The sequence below is a fragment of the Impatiens glandulifera genome, chromosome 5 (genome assembly GCF_907164915.1).
Source record: "Impatiens glandulifera chromosome 5, dImpGla2.1, whole genome shotgun sequence".
Taxonomy (NCBI): Eukaryota; Viridiplantae; Streptophyta; class Magnoliopsida; order Ericales; family Balsaminaceae; genus Impatiens; species Impatiens glandulifera.
In genome coordinates, this window is record NC_061866.1 from 39,236,882 (window position 1) to 39,249,343 (window position 12,462).

Below are 12,462 nucleotides of genomic sequence, written 5' to 3' on the forward strand. Positions count from 1 at the left end.
AAAATAAAGATAATGATAGTTAATGCATAATTATTAAAGTAAGAGTGATGGTATATGTAGGTGTGAGGGATTATGGGAATGAAATGAATGATGGTTAATGCAAAATAAAGGTGATGATATATGTGGGTGTGGGGTTCAATATAAAGGTGGTGGTATATGTGGGCATGGGACATATTTAGGATTCAGGATTCAGGATTGGGTGGGCTTAAAAAAAATAACGAGTGAATAAAAATAAGTTTTATTTTAATAATTAGATAAACAAACAGTGAATTATATAAATTTTTTTATTGAAATTAGAAGGTATTGTCAAATTTTAACCGTAAATATGTATATATATAATCCGGAAAACGCATGGTGGGCCTAGAGGGGCTCGAGGTTTAATAATTTTAACCTTAATTGGCGTGTTAGAAATATTTTAAAATAAAATAATATTTTAAAATATTTTAAATAATTCATGACACCTTTTAAAATTAATTATAAAAATAGTTAATTTGAGTTTAAATTTAAATAATATAAGAATTTGCTGTAGTGAAATTATAATTTGACTTTTGAGAATTCAGTTGTATAAATTAATTTAAAAAATATTATTTATTTGAAGATAGAGACGTCAATTGATTTTTTTTGAAAATCAATAAAAAAAGGTTTTACTTGCACAAACATATTTTTAGCCATAGTTTTGTTTAGTTTAAGTTTGGTGATACACAAAAAAGAGTTTTCGTGCCTCATCCTCCTTACCCATTTAAAACAGTCTATACTTTATAAATTTGGCTTTTGAAAATCAATTGTATAACGTTTTATTTTAATTGATTATTTTCCGGTCCTAGCCATGCGTATGTTTTAACCTTATTTAAAGAATTGTAACAATAATTATTTAGATGCTGATACTTGTTATTGATGATGACTAAGGAGGAAAATATATGGCAAATATCAATTATAAAGGCATTAAGGTTTAAAAATAAATCATAAATGAGCGTTTGTCAAAATATTAATTTTTTTTTTTAAAATATCCCAAAAATATTTTGAAATTATTTAATTTCTAATTTTTTGGGATTTTTAAAAAATGGTTTGAGGTTCCAAAGATACAAAAATAATTTTTGATTTTGAAAATGGAAACCAAATAGGTTTTAGGACCAGTGTCCTAGGTTCGTTTTTATCGGTCGGGCTTGGGGCCCTCGGTTGGACTTATCGGTCCTAGTTGAAAAGCCTTGGTCGGGTGGCTAAGGACTCTCGGTCCTTGGCTGGAATTCTCGGTCGGGTTTGAAAATTCTTGGTCGGACCTCTCGGTCCTAGGTGAAAGTCAACGGTAGGGTGCGAGACTCCTGGATCATAGGTCTGACTTCTCAGTCGGATGTACAAATTCTCGGTCGGACCTCTCAGTTATGGATGTAGAACATCGGTTAGACCTCTCGGTCCGAGCTGAAGAACATCGGTCGGACTTCTCGCTCCTAAATGAAATTCTCGGTCGAACCTCTCAGTCCTCGGTCGGGCCTATCGGTCTTAAAGAACATCAAAATTGCGAGTTTTTTAATTTTAATAGAGGCTTGGATTCTTTAATCTAGGGGTCTAGGCAGCTTCACAAAGCTTCCAAGGACATTTAGAACATTATCCCAAGGCATTAATCGACATGTGTGATGATTAATTTGTTCAAAATGGTTTAGGCCCAAAAATCGAGTTTTTTTTACTTTAAAGTTGTTTTGAAGTGTAATGAGTTTGTCAATAACTTCCTTATACTTCATATATACTTGATTGATACCAAAATATGAACACTAATTGTTCATTTGGACCAATTCAAAAACTCAAATTTTTTTAATTATTTTGAAAATTTTGATTTTAATCAAACATGATCAAGATGAATCAAACATGATCAAAATAGTTGCCCAACATAATTATAAACTTGTTGGGAAAATTTTTAAGCTGTTGTTCTTGAGGATTAACTCAAGAATAGAAAACTCGTTTTTCAATTTCTTAAAATTCAAATTTGGGGATTTTAGTTTGAGATCGATTAACTGATATTGGCATTCACAGAAAACTCATAAATGATCATATGATTTATTTCCAATCAAAAAATTCAACAGCTAGACATCATAAAACTGAAATATACATATTTTAAATTTAAACCGAAAGTGTGAATTAAAGGGTGATTTGAAGCATACCAAGGATTTGAGAACACTCCTTAGAAAGTTAGACCTTAAAGAATCTTTGGGGATGCTCGGATCGAAGATTTAAGGTCTTACACAAAATTTCAAAAAATCTAGCAAACTTGAGCTTTAATGGCAGATTTTCTGAAAATTTAGATTGAAAGTTGGAGACTTGATCTCTTGTCTTCAAAATTGTCAATGGAGGCTATTTATGTGTTCTCATATTTTAAATATATATACGATCACCAATGTCAATAACATTCCTGATGAGTACATATTGAAAAGGTAAACACGATGAGTTAAGGTTGGATATTTTGAAGTTAAGGATTTAAATGTTGATTAAAAATCTTTGGAGACTAAAATACTTCAGAATATTTGATATAAAGAACTGCGTGGATTATTTGTTCAATTGAGTACCAATGCCCTAAGAGTAAAAACACTTACCAGAATGATTAAAGAAAGTCTTATAGGTCTGTTTAAGGTGGTAGATGCATATTTACATGCTAATGAGATTGATGAATAACATTATTTTATAGTGAAAGAGATTAAAATAAATAAATAAAATGAAACCAGTTTCAGAAAAATTGTTGAAAGTTGGCTTAAAAAAGATGTGAAGGATGAGGAAACCAACTAAAAAGATCATTCAACCATCATTATGGTATCAGTTATACTTTTATTAGAATGTTTAAAATTTATTAATGTTGTTAAATATCTAAAATTATAAGCAATTAATTAATTATATTTCATTTCCATAACAAAGTTTAGAAGATCATTACGAATCTACTTCATGTGTGCCTCATGGATAATATGAATTTATGGTGAGTTATGTTTAGAATTGTTTTAATCATACATTAATGTTATAATTTATGTCAGAAGGTTCTAATTTTTTTTTTATTCAGCTAGCATATAAATCATACACATACACTTGGTGGTTCCGTTGAAAGTTTCAATATGTCTAGAACTCAAGCTACACAAGTTTGGTTAGCACCACATTCTCAAGTACCCTTATAGTTTTACTGTTCAAATACTCGTTAATTAATTTTAAAGAATATATAACTATCATTTTCTATTAATTTCACCAATTTTATAGTTGGTCTATATTAATTCAAGTCAACAAAACTTGGGTTATTGTAATTCACAACTTTTTGATGTTTTGATCAAATACACAACTGCTATATAATATTATATGAGTAGTATATAGTCTTATATTGAAGTGTTTTTTTTATAACTAAATAAGTTATCGAATAATTTCGAACAATTTTATTATTGTAGGAACAACGACCATTTGAATTCCGATTAATGTGGCCAATTGAAAGAACAACAACTATTTGATCACAGGAGAAAAGCACAGAAAATCTAATAGAAAGAGAAAAGCTTGACTACGTTAACCTCAACCAACATAGGTTCTTTTCAAAGACAAGAGATCGAAAGATGTTATAATGTACGAAATGAACAAAATCAATGTAAAGTTAATTGAGATATACAGTTAATTTTAATGTACGAAATTGAGTTCTGTTTTGATCATTATAAAATGGTCGTTGGGGCTTATAAATTGTTTTGTTTTGATAATTGCGTTTTGTTTGTAGTAGTAAAGAATCATCATTATCTGTAATGTAACTATTTTGTGAAAATCAAATTCTAATATGTTTCTTCCTAGACTTAATTCGATTGTCTGTTTACTTCTTTTGCTTTGGGCATTTGATTGATTGATCTGTTTCTTGACATACAATTGAAAATGAAGCCCCTCATTAACCAGCAGTAGTATTATTAGCTCAAATGCAATAGGTTAGCTTGGTAGTGGATGGGATAGACATTCTGTCATACAAATAATAATAATTTTGTGGACAATCAAATAGATAGACATTCTGTCATCATTTTGGTTTGTATTTATTATAATTGTCCTAGTCAGGTTGTGGTGTGGGTTGCTTTCCTTTTCCCAACAATTTATAATTCCACTAATAAAATTAAACTTAAACTATATTAATGGCTGCCAATACATTTTTTTCAAATTTTTCATTTTCATCTTGACGTGTGTTTCTCCACTAGGGCTAGGGCTGCAAATGAGTCAAGCTACTCGTGAGCCATTCGCGAGCCGCTCGGTCAAAACTCCACTTGAGCATGACTTTGACCGTGCTCAAGCCGAGCTCGAGCCAGTTCGTTTAAAATTCGAGTCGAGCTCGAGCTCATATAATGCTTGCTCGATAGCTTGTCGAGTTTTTTTGAGCCTAAGTATATAATATATATATTTTTTATTTATTTAATATTAAAACTTAAATAATATATTTTTCTCTCTCTTTTTCTTCAAAGTCCATATGAAGTCCTACAATCCATAAGTAAAACTCTAATTTCTAACATTCATTTTCTCTTCCATCTTCACCATTTCTTTCGTTTTCTCTTCCATCTTCACCATTTCTTTCCTCACTCTTAATCTTTTCTTCATTCATTCTTCACCATTTCTTTAGCTCGTAATCTCTTATTCTTTAGTTTTCACATATTTTTCACTCTTCATCTATTCATTTTCTTTTTTTTCCGTCTTCACATCGATCTCATTCAGAAGAGGCTTACAAGTAATTAAAATTATTTTCACTTTTATGATAACTATTGTTTTTTCTTTTTATTTAATTTTGATTTTTTTTACCTTAAAGAAATCCAACAACTAAGAAAGGGAAAAACTATTTTATTGGTGAACTCAGTGGTAATGTAAGTCTTTGTTCATCTTTTTTTTTTCATGTATTAAAAGAAATTTATGCTTATAAGCTTAATAAATTATATATAATAAAAATATATTATATATAATATTGAAAGAGATAAAAAAAGATTAATATATTATATATAATAAAAATAATATTAAGATATAATAATTAGTTTAGTATAAAAAGAAATAAAAATGGTTAATATTTTATTTATAATAAAAGTATATTATACTTTATATTTATATTGAAAAGAGATAAAAAAAGGTTAATATATTATATATAATAAAAATAAATATTATGGATATAATAATTAGTATATTATAATATATAATATATTATCGATAAAAATAGTTAATATATTATATATAAAAAATGTTTATTATATATAATATTGAAAGATATAAAAAATATTAATATATTTTATATAATAAAAGTATAATATATACAATATTTAAAGAGAAAAAAAATTAATATATTTATTATATATAATATGGAGAGAGAAAAAAAGATATATATATTATATATAATATGTTTAGAGAAAAATATAATTTATAAGATTAATAATATATATTATAATATATAAAAAAATAATAAATTGTTATTATAAGTTAGATTTTTCTTATAATATTTGAATCTTGTTATACTTGCACCCAAATAATTCGATTGATTACCAATGGATAAAAAGTCGATTGAGATTTGATGGTTGGATTTTCGAGGGACAAGAGGTCGGTACCATTTGTTTGTCAATGATTATAATTGATTGAAAATTTGCTGCCGATTGTCAAATCGATTATAATTGATTTGATTTTTATTTTATTTATAGATTTGATTTTTATTTTATTGTTATTTGATTTTATTTTATTTATATGTAATTTTCACTATTTAAGCACTAGAATTTTTATGTAATATACAAGCAATTACAAGCAATACAATATTATTTCCCTCTCTCAAAATTCTACATGGTATCAGAGCTCTCAAAAGTTTATTTTTTTCGATCGGCTGTCTCCTATCATGACTGACCAAAATTCTTCTCCTTTTGTGGATTATTCTCCTATCTCCATCTTTAGATTTAACGGCGACAACTACCTCGAATGGAAAAGCTCCGTTAGAATGAACAATCGAGGTAGATGAAAAATATCATCTCTTACAGGAACCGCCGTCGCTCCCAAATTCGGTGATCCCACCTATGAAGCATGGGACACTAACAACGGCCTTGTCAAGTCCTGGCTTGTTAATTCCATGACTCCTAAAATTGTTAAAATCTATGTATACGGATATAAAATCGCAAAAGATATTTGGGACACCGTCAAAGAAACTTACTCTCAAAACAACAATACGTCTCAACTCTTTAAGATTGAACTCAACATTCTCAATCTTAAACAAGAGACTCTCACGGTAACTAAATATTATACCGCGCTATGCACCTATTGGCAAGAAATCGACGCCGCTAAATCACTTCCTTGGATAAACCCAATCGACGCTGATATCTACCGCAAATACTCCGCTCAAAAAAGGTGCTTTAAATTTCTGTCAGGCTTAAATAACAATCTTGATAGTATACAGTCACTCATTATTTCAAGAAAGCCACTACCATCGATTAAATAAGCATTTGCTGAGATTTATCACGAAAAAGAAAGACTTCATTTAATGATGTCAGGTAGTATACCAGATCACATGGAAGTTGTCGAATCTGAACCTAAAGCCCTTCTTACCAAAGCTCATTATGGTAGTAGATCATGGTGCGACCATTGTAAAAAAGCTGGTCACACCAAAGACAAATGTTGGATAATCTTCGAAAAACCCGTCAATTGGATACAATGGCATGAACGTTCAACAACCGCCACTCAATCGCAGCCGCTTTCTAGTGCTACCTCCTTGACCGACGTCCAATTGGATGCTCTTCGTCGACTCCTCATTGCTAATCCCGGGTTGCTACACCCTACCTATGAAAAAACGATAACAACTCTACTACAACAAATACCCTCAACAAAATCAACTCTGACTGTCCCAAAGCGCTTAACACCCACTTAGGATACGAAATCGGGGAAGAAGATTGGCAATTCTAAGTTAGTAAAAAAAAATTCTAGTGAAACTTTGGAAATTCAAAGCCTTTTCACTATCAAATTCTAGTGTAACTTCGGCAATTCAAAGCCTTTTCACTATCAAATTCTAGTGAAATTTCGGCAATTCAAATCCTTTTCACTATCAAATTCCAGTGAAACTTCGACAATTTAAAACTTTTTCACTATCAATTTCCAGTGAAACTTCGGCAATTCAAAGTCATTTCATTGTCATTCAGCAACACTCCGGCGATTCGAACGTCACTCACTATCATCAACATCTAGTGAAATTTCGGCAATTCAAAGCCTTTTCACTTTCATTTCATCCCATCGGCAACACCCTCTTCAATCTCTGCCCAAGGCTCTATTGTAACCCTCTACGTTACATCCCGTAATCAGGTGGCTGACATACTCACCAAGGCAATTTGAGGAAGTATGTGGCAAGTTGGGCAGTCTCAACATCTACTACCCAACTTGAAGGGTTGTGTAAAATTATCTTGGAAGGAAACAATTGCAAGAATGAAATGTTATTAGTAACAAATCAATGAGAATAATTGATTTACTATTTGATTGAAGATTTGCTACTGATTGTCAAATCAATTATAATTTATTTGATTTTTATTTTATTTATATGTAATTTTCACTATTTAAGCACTAAACTTCTTATGTAATATACAAACAATTACAAACAATAAAATATTATTTTTTGTCTCTCAAAATTCTACACTCCTCAACATATTTTTAATGATGTTGGGAACCTATTTGAATCATATTTGGTCCATCCCAATTGTATTTGATCAAAATCAAATATTTTATAAAAAATTAAAATTTTAATTCTTGAATTGGTCAAAATGAACTGTCAATGTTCATATTTTGGTCCAATCAATTATATGAAGCATAAAGAACTATTGAGAATCTCCTTACACTTCATTAAAACCTAAAAACTAAAAACCCGATTATTATATCAAAACAGTTATGGTTGAATGGAACATCATCCTAATTGAATGACACCTTGGGATGATGTGCATTGGGAGCTTTGTGTAGTTTCCTATACCCTCAGATCAAAGGATCCAAGCCTCAACCAAAACTGCAAAACATGTAGTTTTGATGTTCTTGAGGAACGAAGAACCTAACTAGGCTAGGCTAGGACCGAGAGGTCCGGCCGAGGATCTTCACACTTAGGACCGAGAATGCTCGATCCTGACCGAGGATTTTCTAACCTAGGACCGAGAAGGTCTGACTGAGAATTCTCGCATCTAACTGAGAATTCTCAAACCCCGAACGAGGATCTTCAAACCTAGGACCAAGAGGTCCAATCGAGGATCATTGACCCCGACAAAGGATCTTCACACTTAGGACCGAGAGGTCCGTCCGAGAATTATCGACCCCGACTGAGGATATTCAAACTTAGGACTGCAAAGGTCTAACCGAGAATTCTCGCATCCAACTCTAAGAGTTCCTAGACCCCGACCGAGGAGCCCAAACCCAATCAAGGATTCTAGCCTCATGACTTGGGAGGCTTTAGCACTCCGACTGTGAATCTTGAGCCATGACCGAGAGTTTTAGCCCTGACAAATGAAAATTGCACCTAGGACGGAGGACACCGGTCCTAGGGACTGTTTGGTTGAACTTTTCATTTTCCAAAATTATTTTTGTAATTTTGGGATCCTAAACCATTTTCTAAAAATTCCAAAAAAATAGAAAATTATTTCAAAATATTTTTGAGATATTTCCACAAAAATTATTTTAATAAGGTATTTTGGGGATTTATTTTTAAACTCAAATGTCTTTAAATACTGATGTTCTTCATATATATTTTTCTCTAGTCAACATCATTAGCTAAAGTAATAACATTTAAATATTGTTGTTACAATTTTAAATACACAAAAATATGTGTATCTCTAGGACTAGAAAAATAATTAGTTAAAATAAAAAATTATACAACCAATTTTTAAAAGTCAAGACTTTATAAAGTATAGACTATTTATAAAATTGGTACAAAAGATGAAACGCGAAAGTCATATTTAGAGTATCACCAAACTACAAACCAAACGAAACTTTGGTTAAAAATATGTTTGTATACATATACCGTTTTGTTTTAAAATAAATTTGTATACGTATATCATTTTATTAATTTTAAACTAAAAATTAATTAACGAATCTTTATCAAAAAATAAATTTTTAAAAATAATTATTTTTAATTAATTTAAATAAAGATTTCTTTAATCAAATTGTTATTTGATTATTTCAAATCTAAAAACATTATTTAAAATTTTATTAGAAATGTATTATTTTTATATAATTAATTTTAGATTGTCAAAATTATTTCATTAAATCTTTTAAAATAATGTTTTATTTAAAAATATTCCTGACACACTTAAATTACTCAAAACTCGAGTTTTCTTGAGAAAAAGGTTTTCTAGAAGTTATTATTGTCATAATATTTCAATATATATAATTTCTCCAAATCTTTTCAAACATTTATTCATAGAAGACAATATTATCTTCGTAACAAAATCTAGGCGGGTCAAATTGATCGTTCTCGTTGTACTTGTCCCTCCAAAAATTAAAATTTATATAATTAATAACTTGACATCAATGAGCAATAAAATTAAAATAATTAAATTTTAATAATCACTTAAAAAATTAAAATTAAAATTATCCGAGTTAATACATAATAGTTAAAATTTTATAATAATTAACTATAGGAGTTAATACATTATCATTTAAAAAATATATAATAACTAACTATGAGTTAATACATGATAACTAAAATTTTGAATAAACACTTAAACTTTATATAATTAATTACTTATTCGTGATAAAGGAGATGATTACATCACCAACAAGTTTAGAAACAGAGAACTTGAGCATACATTCGTTGCTTTGATTGGCTAGCATTTTTACCATCACGTCGATTTTTTCTGATGTGGATTCGTAGCACCAATTCTCAATGTTTGTTTATCTCTTGCCAACAATACTTGGCACCACGGCAGGTATAATTCTCAGCAACCGATGTTGAAGATCAGGCCAAGCACATTCAGTGTACGCTTATCCATCTTCGATGATCGACAATATGTTTTCCATGGTCTCATAAAAGAATAGAAAAGTGAAAATCTTGCCATATCAAAAAGAATAAAAAATTGCATAAAAGTTTTTATCCTTATTAATATTCCATTTCAACATCATTAAATTATTTCTTTAGTGAATTTTTAAAATTCTTTATATTTTCTGCAATTCAATACTAATTGAAATACAATCTTTTTAAGAAACATATTTTCTTTTTAGATTATGTAATTAATTACAATCCATATTGAAGCAAAATAAATAAAAATAAAAAATACATCAATACATAAGAAATTAAGGAGAGTGTTAAAGGACATATGCCGTTCGTTTCTTCAAATGGAACCAACTGTTCACCGCAATGATTCTAAGACTCTTGCCGGGATGAACCAACTGATCACTACTCTTCAATAATCTGGGTTGTGGTTTAACAACAAACAATAAAGTTTGAGTTAATATTGTGTTTTGTTGTAGTATTTATAAGGATTTTGGTAAACTTTATATTACACGAGATTTAAGCAAGATAAGAGTGTAACTTTTTATTTATTTTTTGTGCTCACCTTAAAGATTTAGGTGATATAATATCTTCAATGAAAATCAAACTTGAGACCTGAATTAATTTAAATAAAATATAATAAATAATAATAATAATAAACATTAATAAATTTGTATACAACCATCAAACAAGAACTAATATTTCAATTATCACTTTAAAATTCAATAAGATTTATATTTATGGAAATTTAATACACAAAAACTATAATATATTCATTATTATAAAAGTAAAAAACGGTCCATTTTTCTAATGATAAAGATTATAAATGACAGTCGTATAACATTATTAATATAATCAAATTGATCTTATGTCCATCAAATTGAATTATGTACATTTTACTCAATTCACCATACATAATCAAACACATTCAACTTGAGAATTAAAATAAAAAACATAATACACAAAATAAAATAAATTAAAAATAGGTAAACACATTCAGCTTGAGAATTTAAAAGAAAACATAATACACCAAATAAAATAAATTAAAAATAGAAAAACATAACACATTTTATTTAAGACAAAATAATTTATCAAAGTTGCGAAAAGATAATAATTAAGCTTCCAATTTGATTATAGAAAAAACAAACCTTAATAGATCTGCAACTATGGTTTCCATGCGTATAAGAACACGACACCTTAATAGATCTGCAACTATGGTTTACATGCGTATAAGAACTTGACATTTATTTCTAGATCTAAAGACTAATTTAAGAAATCCTTCAGAATTTTAAATAGAAAATACCATGAAAGAGCATTGTATCAAAAATATGGAGCAAATGAAAAAGTTTTTTTGGTTGGGATTGAAAATCCACTCACACCACCATTAGGAGGGAATAACTTTCCTATCTATATAAACAAGTATAAGAAAAATCAATCAATACTATTATGCCCTTCTTTCAAATCCCCTTCTTTCAAATCCGGGGATTGTTAGAGGGAATGAATCGATATGAAAGGAGAGGCGGGATTACTAGAACAAATGGAGGCGGAGAGCCTTACTATTTTATTAGGGTTTATGTATTTCACATGCCGAATTCTTATTTATAGAGCACATAGTATTGTTTATGGGCTAATTTAATAAACCCTAATCCACGTCTAACTTTACTTCGGCCCATATTTAGAAACAAGTGTATCTAAAACACATCCAGGATAGATGGGCCTGATTGTAGACCATGTCCAAATCATTTATAGCAGAAGATAGGAAACTATAACTAAGAAATCATTTGCTGGTGAAAAAGAATAGAAGAAAGCTTACTTTTTAAAAATTGAAAGAGAGTATAAACTTATAATTGTATTTCTAAATATCAACCTAAGGTGACTAATTATTTAATTTTTAATAAAGTAACATTATTTGTAGTGAATATTTATAATATTTATTTTAAATTGTACATAAATTTATAAGTCAAAATTGAAATCTATTATTATTATTATAATATATATATTATAATTCTTAATAATTTACATCATCGTTAATTTTAATTTTGATGTGAGTGTAAATAAATATGAATAACTCAATATAAATATACAAGTCAATTAACACATTATATTAATTATAATTAATATTAATTCTTAAGGCTAATAAAATACCGAATTAAGAACAAAAATTTTAAAATACATTTGAACACGCAAAATATTTTTATTTCTTAATTTCTCGAGAAATAAATTAGGTAACGACTCTAAAAAAGTCAAAGGTAGTTTAAATCAAAATTGTTTAGATGTATTCTAGTCGTATCAATCATTTTAGTTTCTTATCTCATTCGAGACTTATGGGTAAGGTAATTTATGCAAGGCGACTATCGAGTTCGAAATCCAATTTTAAAGAAGGGTGATGATAATTTTGTTTAGAATAATTATCGTAATAATAATATTTATTAAATAAATATCAAATTATTTAAATAATGATAATTTAAAATAAAACATGCTAAGAAAATCATTTTATTTTGATTTTTTTATTA